The sequence below is a fragment of the Idiotropiscis lumnitzeri genome, unplaced genomic scaffold (assembly GCF_059441095.1).
Source record: "Idiotropiscis lumnitzeri isolate Australia: NSW breed Sydney's pygmy pipehorse unplaced genomic scaffold, RoL_Ilum_1.0 HiC_scaffold_239, whole genome shotgun sequence".
In the NCBI taxonomy this organism is placed as follows: Eukaryota; Metazoa; Chordata; class Actinopteri; order Syngnathiformes; family Syngnathidae; genus Idiotropiscis; species Idiotropiscis lumnitzeri.
Window position 1 is genome coordinate 16223 of NW_028283777.1, and position 11775 is coordinate 27997.

The window sequence follows — 11775 nt, forward strand, 5'->3', positions numbered from 1 at the left end:
AGTCCTAATACATACTGGCTAATGCAATGCTGGAAAATGAATTTTGGCTGGTCTGTTCCTTTAAAATCATAAAGAAGGGCTCTGCTCTATCCCTCACAAGAAGCAATGTTTCAAACCACCCTACATTAGTATAGTGGCACAAATGAATATGATGACTCCTTATTTGTGTGCTTAAAAATATGACGAAGCTAACTTGATTTCCCTGTTAACTAGGTCGAGGAGTATTTACCAAGGCCCCTTTCAGGAAAGACGACTTTATTCTTTATTATGGAGTACAGAGGAAAATTGATAGATTCTGATGAATCTCAACGCAGGAAGATGGATGGAAGAGGCACTGTCTTTTTGTTTGACTTCCGCCGGCAAGAAAAAACTTGGAGGTGAGGCAAAGATTGAGATGTTATCTTATTTTTGTTTTTATTTAAAAAAATAAACACATACTCATCCCATAAGTGTTAGGGGAAAAATCATTCTCTAAGCAAAAATGTATAATTACTTTTATTCATGCGTTGAATCTGTACAAATGAAAATATAGATCATGAAGTCTCAAAGACAAGCTGTTAATAGGGTCTGATTCCAATAGAAATTTCTTGTATGATTTGATTTAGATTTAAAAATTGTGGATTTCCTATTTTTATGTTTTGTGTACACAAGATTGTCTCAAAGATTAATTTCTGACATTGATTGAATAATTGTTTTTTTTTTTTTTTTAATCTATTTTAAGTGTTGATGCAGCTCAAGAAGATGGCAGTCTGGGAAGACTGGTTAATGATGACCACATGCACCCCAACTGTAAAATGAAGAAGATGACAACAGAGGACAGACCACACCTCTGTCTGTTTGCGCTCCGAGACATTGATGTTGGCGAAGAAATAACTTAAGACTATGGACCAGCTGGCCTTGGAGAACACAGGTTTGTAAGATGCATCTTTAAGTACAATAACAGAGCCCACTTGTGGTGTTCTGGTGATGTAGTTTCCAATTAGTTTGGCAATCTAATAAATGTATGTGAGGTTTCTATGGAAGTTGAACATGCTGACTGACTGGGGGAGTTCTCCATTGTCCACTATCTGTAATTCAAATTTGTGGGTCTGAGTCAAAGTTTGGCTCTGCAGGAACAACGAACTGGTCAGGGAGTGACAGTATTACAAAGTTCTGCGTTACTCCTTTCTGGGCGGTGGCCCTGTTAGGCCATCATATGCCATATTGCAAATATCCCCATTGTGGGACTAATTAAGGACATCTTTATGTTGTGGTTTCCCTACCAGAACCAGCACCAACCCTGTATATTCATGATATAAAACACTGTTTCAATTTGATATTTAGCCTTTCTATACTGTAAAAATAGAAGACCCCAGGCTTTCCTGCGCGCCCTTGCCCAATTGGTGGTGTTCAGGAGACAACCTGGGACTGAAATATCAGTCACAACCAGTGTTGTTTTCGTCACTGATGACTATGACGAAAATACTTCGTTAACGCCCCTTTTTTAATGACGATGACAAGCTATACGAGGTTCTTTTATGACGAAAACATGACGTGATGTACATGAATTTTTTTCGTTGACTAGACAAAATTGTTAGCATGTGGTTCATAAATTATTTTATGTTGCTTTTAGTGAAATAAAGCCACAACAGTTGCCCAACAAAATGTTTTGCTTCTCTGCTTATTTTGGAGCAGTGAGTATTGATTCCACTGTTGCCACTTTTTTCTGTTTGTGATGAAGAATCCTTAGTAGTCCATCCAAAAGTCTTTGTTATTGGGTGGAAACCTTGAATGCCTTGTTTTAACTCAAATGGACTTAAACCCATCCATCCGTTATCTGTACCGCTTCTCCTCACTAGGGTCGCGGGGGGTGTTGGAGCCTATCCCAGCTGTCTTCGGCAGTAGGCGAGGTACACCCTGAATTGGTGTCCAGCCAATCGCAGGACATGCATAGACGAACAACCATCCACGCTCACACTCATGCCTCGGGGCAATTAGAGTGTCCAAGCAACTTGCCATGCATGTTTTAAGAATATGGGAGGAAACCGGATTACCCAGAGGAAACCCACGCAGGAAGGCCGGAGCCAGAATCGTACCTACGACCTCAATATTGTGAGGCCATCATGCTAACCAGTTGGGCCACCGTGCCGCTTGGACTAAAACCTTTGTGAATAAATTGACGAAAACTAGGGTAAAACTTTTTTTGCGTTTCCGTCTATTAAAACTGGACTAAAACCCTTTTTTTAGTTTTCGTTGACTAAAACTGGACTAAAACTATAACGAATTGGGATGACTAAATGTGATGTAAACAAATCAGCACTTTGTCCAAATGACTTGGACAAAATCTAAAATGCCTGCCAAAAACAACACTGGTCACAACACGTGTCTACAGAAGATTAATTGGCATGGGCGAAATTAATTAGTTTTATTTCATTCATGAGCTTATGTTTTGTTTTGGGTGGCTAAGGCTTAAAATGTGTAAAAATCTAATCCAACCTCAAATATAATTAATTCAATAAATTTATGATGCTACTAAAACATCGAAGCAGCCTCCTCCAGGCTTTACAGACTCAGAAATGGAGGTATGCGTATCGTGTGCTCATCCTGTCGTGTCTCGAGATGTTAAAATTGCAGTTAGATAGACGTGTGCTGATTAGACAAGACTTCTAATATATCTGGTGTCACAGGATATTTGTCAGTGAATGTGTATGTCTGGTTTGAGGCTCACTCAGCTTTTTCTTGTGTTGTGGGGTCCAGTTGAGTTGAATTGCGAGTCAGGTATGTTGGCCATCTGACACCCAACTGTCAGGTTTGCGTTCGTGGGGACCCCGTAGAGCCATTTTTATTGTTGACATAAATCATAGCTAATCATCTTTTCCTTCATTATCATATGAAATACAGTTAGGAGTTGTATGTGCCTTTACTATGTTATAATCTTAGAACCTACCAGCCACTACAGCTGTCCGACAAGAAGACTTTTGGCTGTCCTGTGCTCCATTGCGGCCCTGGTGGCGTTCAAAAGACAACCTGTGACTGAAATATCAGTCACAACATATCTCTACTGAAGATTAATTGTCATGCGCTAAAGTAATTGGTTTTGTTTCATTCGTGAACTTGTTCTTTAAAATGTGTAAAATTCTGATCCATTTTCTTTTTTTTAATTCATTAAATTAATATTCAACTTGTTCATTAGGATGGAGGACAACCGACAATGACTGAATCGGCTGAGGTTGATGCCACCAGAACATCGAAGCAGCCTTCTCAAGGTTTGACAGACTCTGAAAAGGAGGTATGCGTATCATGTGGTCATCCTGTCGTGTCTTGAGATGTTAAAATTACAGTTAGATAGACCTGTGCTGGTTGGACAAGTTTTCTAATATATCTGGACATAAATCGTAGCTAATAATATTTTCCCTCATCATCATATGATATACAGTTATGCGTAGTGTATGTCTTTACTATGTTACAATCTAAGAACCTACCAGCCACTACAGTTCTCTCATTGGGAGACTTAAGCTTTCGTCAGGCTGTCGACTGCTGCATTGCCCTCTTATTGGCTTTAAGTACACAACCTGTAACTGAATTATCTGTCAGAACAGAACCTATGTGTCCACAGCAGGTGATTTGGCATGTGGATTCTTCAGATTTTTAGAAAATAGGTAAAATTGTGATCAAAAGTTTAAAATGTATAAAATTCTGGTATGGTTTGCAATAGTATATCTATTAAATCATTTCAAAACTTCTTAACAAGGATGGAGAACATTGGCTGTGAACGAATTGGTTGAGGTTTACATTACCAGGACCATTGAGCAGCCTCCTCGGGATCTACAAATTTAGGAATGAAGATATGCATCCCATGTTACAATCCTGTTATGGCCCGAGGTTTTGAAGTTGCAGTTACATATTGGGCTGGGCGATATGGCTGATAAGTACATAGCGATATAAGTATTTCATATGGGTCCATCGATACACATTGAATTCTTTTTTCATATTATTTTATTCATTATTTTTTTTATTTTCCAATATTTTCACTGCCCTGTTAAAAAAACATTTAATGTAGTTTTCCTCCCGGGAGCTTTTTGTTACGGTCAATTAAGTGTTTTTGTTAAATATAGCTGCGTAGAATAATTATATGCATTATTATCGTACCACAATGTTTTGGTTTTGCAAATAATTTCCTAAAATCATTCTAATTTTGTTATTACATTATTTTGTCATAATATCATTCATCAATATTTTAGTTTTTTTTTTTTTTCAAATAGAATTAAGACTTTTTTCTGTGCAGATTCCTCTGGGGATTAAGTATTTAATGGGTTCTCAATTTTCTCTTGGACTCTGATGCAACCCAGTCTCCTCCCTTGGACAAAAAATATGGGCTGAATCTTCCTTGGAATAACGACACAGATTCTGACGAATCATTGTCAAATCCTGCCCCTGAACTTTGTGCCTCAGACCCAGACCATATTACTATCCCAAGGCTCAGGAGGACCAAAAGTATACAGGTAAACAACCCATATAGATTTCAGGGAATCTTACAAGCAAATTGCATATATTTTATTGGTCTCCTGCCTTCTATCCTTTATATTTCGTTGTTGTTGTTGTTTTTTAGATTAAAAAAACAGGCTGACTTTGGAATGGATAAGCATTATTACTCCAACTCAGATGACAGTGGAGATGAATATATTCCGGATACAAGTGAGGCCTCTGATTCAGACGGAAGTGAATCTTTGAAAATTGTGGACCCTCTCTTGAAGTCTAAGAATGCCTTCAGAGATTTTTCTCCCACACCACGAATCTCAAAAGCCACCTCAACGCAGGTTGTTAATCAAGGGCGTTCACCCGTTCGGAGGAGTAGCAGCACTGGTGTGATTCTTGAATTCTATGGCTCTTCAAATATTTGTGCAGTTTAACACAAATCATCCAAAATAGAATTCAAGCACATCTGTGACAGATATTCAAATTCAGAAGTCAAAGAGAGAACAAAAAAAAAATCTAATGCTGCCCTTCTTCCGAAGACATATACTGTAAACATTAAATGTATGTTAGGACAATCTTGAAAAAAGTATTAGAACACCCTTTACTTTTATTTCTTGTTAATTTTATTAACCAAAATATGTCCATTTTTATTACAGATTAATGAATACAAAATTAAAACTCTAATCAGCTACTTTTTAATCGTTATATTTGTATAAACAAATGTTATACATCTGTGTGTTAACTTATACAAGAAATGACGGAAAAGCAAGGGTGGTTTAGTATTTTTTTATCGTATATAGTCTGTATAATATCTTTAACCTATGCTGATGCTGTTTAATACTGATTTTAAATAATAATAATAATGTCATAATCTGTTGGTTTTACATGAACAAAACCTTTCAAGCACTTTTTAAAATTCTAAATACTACCTCTTGTCAGTAAGTTGGTTCACAGCACTGCCTTGGAGTGAAAGTGTGTAGTGCTGAGACAGTCGGTATGTGCTGAGTCGTCTGACGTTTGTGTGACTGGTACCCAGGAAGGTAGCAAAACCAGGCAGTGTGTATGTCGTACCCAGGAAGGCAGAGAAACCAAGCAATATGTATGTGGTACCCACGAAGGCAGAGAAACTAAGCAGTGTGTATGTGGTACCCGGGAAGGTAGCAAAACCAGGGAGTGTGCATAGATACAGACCCCAAAAGTGATTAAAACCAAATAAAGTCCCCAGAAGATCATCTGTAGTCAGGTGAAAGACCCTGTACTTTGTTCAACTCATTTACTCCCTTAGACGTACAAAGACGTCTTTTAATGCAATGGCGCCCTCTACCAAAGACGTATAAGTACGTTTCCTGTCTTTTTTACGTCATAGTGTACATAAGGGTCTGATGCAACCTCTGACTGAGAATCAGCCTTGTCCGCATTGTGAATCATGTAAAAATCACCCAGCAGGGGGCAGAGGTGCAAAAGATCCGCCTTGAATCTGCGCCAGAGGTACAAATGGGGGGGCGGGATCCTGGGGTAGACTTATAAGTGTGGAGAGCAGCGTGGGTAGCAGCAGCATCGGCAGCACTAGCAGCAGTCGCATTAGTAGCGTTAGCAATGAAATCCTCCAAGCAAATGACGATCGAGGAATGCTTTTTTGTAAAAAAAATCTTCCTAAAAGCATCAAGGCGATGGAGACGCTTTGGTTGAGAGGATGACGCTTCGTCGTCGTCACAACAAAACGGCGTCTAAAGAGGGTGCGCGTGCCTTGCGGCCTGCATCGCCTGCCTTCGGACAATAGCCAAAGCAGCTGAGAGTCCTCACCAGATCCCCCCGAACGAGGAGGTAAGCGCTCGCAAGTTACCATTGAACATGTGGTTTTACCCCTCATGCTTTTATTGTACATAGCATGCATCTTGCGGGCAGAAAATGTCGCGTAAATGTGCAGTTAGACGCGAGCTTGCTCGCTGACTTCCTCGTCCGGCCGCCTCTATTGCACAATTACACGCGAGCGTAAGTCCTCGCCGACGAGGAAGTAAACGCTCGCAAGTTACCATTGAACATGTGGTTTTAGCCCTCATGCTTTTATTGTACATATCATGCATCTTGCGGGCAGAAAATGTCGCGTAAATGTGCAGTTACGCGCGAGCGCATCTCCTCCCCGACGAGGAAACAACAATACTGAATGGTGTGGTAATCATGCATACTTTCTAAAATTCACAGATTGTGCATCCCGCGGCAAGAAAGTTCCTCCTCGTCTTGTTGGTGTAAAGAAAGGTAAATTATAATATGAAACTTCACACGCCAGCAATAAAATGCAGCAATAAATATATATTTCCAATTGTTTATATTTCTGTAATTTACAGGTTGTGCATCAGGAAGCAGTGGTTCCGGATGGCGTCACACTGGATGGCAACCGAGGAAAATCGACTTTACAGCAACCCCTGGACCACTGAATGCCGCTGCCCATTTGGAGTCTGAGGAGCCAGCTGATTTCCTGCAGCTGTTTCTCACGGATGAGCTTCTGCAGCACATCGCGGATGCCAGCAATCACTTCCCAGACAATTATTTTCACACAAACCCCAGTGGACAAACACAAGCTCGCCTATTTTCCACGGACCAGCAAAGCCAGACCACAACGAAAGTGTCGGGTCTGTTTGCGCAAAGGCAAACGGAGTGAAACAAGAATGTGGTGTGAACTATGTTGTGTGCCCTTGCATCAAGGCAACTGTTTTATTTTATATCACACAAAAAAAAAGTATGTATGACACTGATGTATTTCATTTTTGTACATAGTTCAACAGTTCAGTCGTTTAGTATTATGTGCAAATAAATTTATTTTATCAAAAACATTTTTTGTGCTTTTTTTTGTTATTTTATAGAAGGCATGCATTATTTAGATGTTAGAGGTGTCATAAAAGCCATAAATAATAGTGTCAAAATTCAAATTATGGTCAAAATGCATCAGTTTACAAAGCTCATTTTCTCCGTTTTTTCCCCAGGGATTGGAGTTTTCATGAAATTTAGCTATTTTCAAATGCCGATTGCTCAAGAATGGAAAAAGATAGGAACAAACATTTTTTTTCTGTTGAAAGAAGAGAGTCTCATCTTTCTTCGGGTGTGCTCCATGTCTATATAGCATTAGAATACTATATTCTGTGGGCCTTGCAATATTAGTCAAAACCCAGGAAAACGCTGGGATTGAGCGGGTTGCTCCAGTGAAAATGGCTGGTATTTAATGAGTTAAGACTGGTTAGGACATCCGGCTCGCAGTCCCAAGGTGCAGGGTTCGATCCCGGGACCCAGCTTTCCTGTGTGGAGGTTGCATTTGTGAGTGAGTTTGAGCGCAGATGGTTGTTCGTCTTTGCGTGCCCTGCGATTGGCTGGCAACCACTTCAGGGTGTGCCCCGCCTACTGTCCGTTGACAGCTGGGTAGGCTCCAGCACGCTATCCTTGTGAGAATAAGCGGATTGGATATTACATGTATGTGTTTATGCCCTAGGCCAGGCGAGGGCAAACTACGGCCCGGGGGCCACATGCGGCCCGTTAAGTTTTAATCCGGGCCGCCGAACTTGAAAAAAATTTAATGAATAAACCTTGTTAATGTTTTATTTTCTAAACACTGTGGTTTTCAAAGACAAATATTATTGTTGGAATGCTTTTATTCACTTTCATTTAAAATTAAATGTATTTTTTTTCTCAGATGAGGTGAGGTTTCCAAAACACTCCATCCATCTGCTCCTGGTCCGGCCCCTCTGTCATATTTTAGAACCCATTGTGGTCCTCCAATCAAAAAGTTTGCCCGCCCCTGCCCTAGGCTTTGTGTCTTTGCTTGGTTGACTGTGTAATGAGTGTATGAATGCATTTCTTTCTACCAGACACCTTGGACTTCCCATGGCAGATTAATAATCTATTTTATCTATCCATCAGGGTCACGAATGTCATTTGATGAGTAGAGAATTTAGAGTCTCCAATTAACCTAATATACATGGATTTGCGCATGAAAACCTGAGAAAAAGCCCTTAGTCCTACTTTTCCATCTGAACCACTTTATCCTCACGAGGGTCACAGCCGTGACATCCCAGCTGACTTCAGAAAGTAAGTGGGCGACGACTCATGATCTCTTGGTTGAATAATATTGTTAGGGGCTCAAAATGGCCCTCTACAATAAAATGGCAGAAGAATATTACATACTCTCTGGCAGAAGAATATTGCGTTTTTTTTGTTTTGTCCAATTAACTTAAATAAAACTTGGGAAAATTTAATGATTACATGTAAACCAGCTGGTCTTCCCCATACCAAGCCCTGGCTAAAACTGACTGAAAAATGCATGATGTGTGCCTTTTAAACTCCTCGGCCCATCCACTATGCCAGGGATGGGCAAACTTTTTGATTGGGAGGGGGGGGGCACAATGAGTCCTAAAATACATTTAATTTTAAACGAAAGTGAACAAAAGCATTACAACAATATATATGTCTTTGAAAAACCACAGTATTTAGAAAATAAACCATTAACAAGGCTTATTCATTTAATTTTTTTCAAGTTTGGGGGGCTGGATTGAAACGTTTAACGGGCCACAAGTGGCCCCCGGGCCGTAGTTTGCCCAAGTGCCCTAAGCCAATTGATTCTAAAAAATAACAGTTTTCTTCATCAAAACAACATTTTATGATCAACATAAATGTTAGTGAGTACATAAAGGTATACTCATTCGATCTATCATAACCCCATGCACTTAGACTGTACAAAAAAAAGAAAATGTTTATTTTAAAACCTAGTATTTCGCCATGACGTCACACGCTAGCGTCAAGTGCTTGGCGCTAAAAACCCGGAAGTAACAGCGGCGCTCGGTTTGAAAGTGGAGAGTTGTGCATGGTAGGCGAATTCGGGAGAAATGTTTGTTGAACACGAGGACTGTGGCGTAGAAGATGGTTTAACAGCGATCTAGTGCGCACCCAACCGTGATGGCTGACCAACGAAATAAATGCGGACCGACGGAGTGGACTGACAGGACGTGGAAAACAGGTGTGTGGCATGTGTGCGTGTGCACGAATGTGGGAGCGCGTTCACTATGGTGGCAGCGATCGCAAAGCAGCAGCACCACTCCTTGACAAAAGTATTGTACTTTCTCTGATGTTTTGGGTTTGCTCTGCTTTGGGGTTTGTAGTTCTGGCCACGCAAAAGTAACAAAGCAAGTTCTTGGATGTCTGCTTTTTTCTTGAACTGTTAATTGGTTAACATCGTGGCTCTTATTTTTATCTAATGTATGGAGTTTGGTGGCTATCTATATGCACAACTATATTAGTTGCACTTGAAATTGCATACAGAAAATTAGTATAAATAGGTTACGCTATAAAGTATAACAATATTAACAATCGTTATTGTTGTTACTGTTTATTTATTTTATTTTGCAATAACTGTGCTCCAAGCTTAGCTGTTGTGCCAGCTGCCAAGTAAAAATATGTAATCTCACTCAATAATAGGAATAAATACTTAACTAACATCTCAATTTTTCGGGTTGGGCTGTGGGGGAGGGGAGGGTGGCTGCCTGACATAAAGCAGACTGTCCTGCACATGCGCAGACCAGCCGAGTGTGTGAAGTGTGCGTAAGTGCAGTACCGGGACCGACCACTAGACAGCGATCCTGAGTAATTTTTCCGCACACACATTTCTAGCACACTCGTCTTGTTTTTGTGACCTTCCTGGGAAGCCCTGAAACTTTGACAGGACCTCCCCCTGAGCTTCTTATCACTGAATTCAATGCTCTTTTTTGTGGGGCCCAGATTTTTGGTCCCCACAAAAATTTTGGTCCCCTACAGTGGGTGTGCTGTCCGATGTTGGTCCCCAACATGTAGCTTATACAAACACACACACACCCCCCTACTTGTTTTTGTGACATTGTTGGGCCACCTGAGCAAAACTCACATTGTGGGAACCACCCTTTCTAGTGGTTGTACAGCTCTGAAAAAAATCAGGCAGTGTCCAGGAATTTAGTTAAACACAAAAACCACTTCAAATTACCAATTAATGACCTGGAGGTCAAATGAGTGACTCAAGTGCATGTAATTCAGTCACTGTAGCCCAAAGATTCTCTGGGCCAGTGGATGAACCATTATTCGTCTTGGACAGCATTGAAGCAGGCCGTAGCCTGGTTTCTAAAGCTGAAAGACTTACTGACAGAGTAAAGGAAAATAGAAAGGAGTTAATCACATTAGGTGAAGAAGGCAAGATGAATTTATTCAAGAGAACTGTCAAAGGAAAGTATTTGACCTGCGACGACTTGGATAAAGCAGAAAGAGAACTTGTGAAATACTGTCAAAGGCGAAGTTTCAAAAAAGATTTAGCCATATTTGAAAAACAAAAAAGGGTGAAGAAAAGTAGCCCACTTTACAAGTTCAATATAGTACTTCAAGATGGTGTCATGAGGGTTGGTGGACAGTTGAGCCACGCAGCCATGCCTGAAACAGCAAAACAGCAAGCCATCTTGCCAAGGATTCACATAACACAAAGCTAGTCCTGAGATACATTCATGAGATTACAGCTCACGCTGGAAGGAACCACATGATGGCTAATCTGCATCAACAGTTTTGGATACCTCGAGCTGCTAGAGTCATCAGAAGAGTGCTACCTGACGATCCGCCTTTCAAGAGAATTGGCGTTGATTATTTTGGTCCATTCTAAGTAAGTAGGGTTAGAGGACAAGTAAAGAGATACGGCGTGATTTTTACATGTCTCGCTGTACGAGCCGTACATCTGGAAATTGCATCTTCACGTGACACAGATGCTTGTCTCAACGCAATCCGAAGATTTCTTGTCAGAAGAGGACAAGTGAGAGAGATGTATTCTGATAACGGAACCAACTTTAGATCAGCTGACAGTGAAATGAAGAAATCAATCAAAGAATGGAACACTAAGTAAATCGAGAAACACTTGCTGCAAAAAGGTATTCAGTGGCATAGCAATCCCCCAGCAGGTTCCCACCACGGAGGAAGCTGTGAGCGACTTATTTGGTCTGTGAGAAAAATCCTGAATGTCACTGTAAAAGAACAAATTTCGGGTGAAGAAAGTCAATATACCTTGCTTGGTGAGGCTGAAGCAGTTATAAACAGCAGGCCTATCACAAGGACATCTTCCGACCTCAACGACTTGGAAGCACTCACACCCAACACTCTGTTGTGGCTGAAGGTCAAACCTGAGTTACCTCCTGGAGTCTTCTGTAAAGACGACCAATACGCCCCAATACGTACCTCTGGGAATGAGCTGGTCAGCTCTTTAAAGAGTATTATGTAAGTTGAAATACATTAATCCATTTTTCTTTTTTGGACCATCTTTAACTGTGTAGT

At 40.5% G+C, this 11775-nt stretch overlaps 2 long non-coding RNA genes across 3 annotated transcripts; both read left to right on the forward strand.

The window, feature by feature from the left end:
- The first annotated feature begins 831 nt into the window (after positions 1-831).
- LOC148314759 (uncharacterized) lies at positions 832-5383 on the forward strand. Of its 2 annotated transcripts, XR_015841534.1 has the most exons (4): positions 832-910; positions 3173-3268; positions 4329-4481; positions 4589-5383. It is a non-coding gene; the product is annotated as an uncharacterized LOC148314759 (long non-coding RNA). The 2 variants fall into 2 exon arrangements; XR_015841535.1 differs by lacking the exon at positions 832-910 and having other exon boundaries at positions 3100-3268.
- Positions 5384-5974: 591 nt separating this feature from the next.
- LOC148314760 (uncharacterized) lies at positions 5975-7033 on the forward strand. The gene is made up of 3 exons (XR_015841536.1): positions 5975-6279; positions 6658-6711; positions 6801-7033. It is a non-coding gene; the product is annotated as an uncharacterized LOC148314760 (long non-coding RNA).
- The last annotated feature ends 4742 nt before the right edge of the window (positions 7034-11775 follow it).